Raw genomic sequence first — 464 nt, forward strand, 5'->3', positions numbered from 1 at the left:
ATATATCGAAAAGGAACTTGTATCTGATATCTTTCTAGAGGCTAATAAATCTTTTTATTTTTTATATGGCTATGTTCTATTTGTAGGAGTAAAATAAGGATTAGGCTGTGGAGAGATGGCTGAGTGGTTGATAGCTCCGGTCTTGAAAACCGGTATAGTTCTAGGAACTATCGAGGGTTCGAATCCCTCTCTCTCCTTTTGCTTATTGAATACGTTTGTTTCTTTCATTTTTATTTATTTTTTTTTTCTGTCCCTTATCTTTCTTTCATAAAAAGGAATGAATGGCTCGGCTAGATGGAATAACCGAGCCAGAACAGAAAAAAAGTAGAACAGGTATAAATAAGAAAATCTTAGTTAAGAGGGTTCATGTAAAGAACAGGTTCCAAATCACGATCGATTCCCTTTTCAAAACCTGCTGCAGCAGCTCGGGCTCTTCCTGCATGCCATAAATGGCCCACAAAAAA

General features: G+C 36.6%; 1 non-coding gene across 1 annotated transcript; it reads left to right on the forward strand.

The window, feature by feature from the left end:
• The first annotated feature begins 109 nt into the window (after positions 1-109).
• Positions 110-197, forward strand: TRNAS-UGA (transfer RNA serine (anticodon UGA)). The gene has a single exon. It is a non-coding gene; the product is annotated as a tRNA-Ser (tRNA).
• The last annotated feature ends 267 nt before the right edge of the window (positions 198-464 follow it).

The sequence above is a fragment of the Triticum urartu genome, unplaced genomic scaffold, assembly GCF_056163025.1.
Source record: "Triticum urartu cultivar PI428250 unplaced genomic scaffold, HENAU_Tu73 scaffold2, whole genome shotgun sequence".
Taxonomy (NCBI): domain Eukaryota; kingdom Viridiplantae; phylum Streptophyta; class Magnoliopsida; order Poales; family Poaceae; genus Triticum; species Triticum urartu.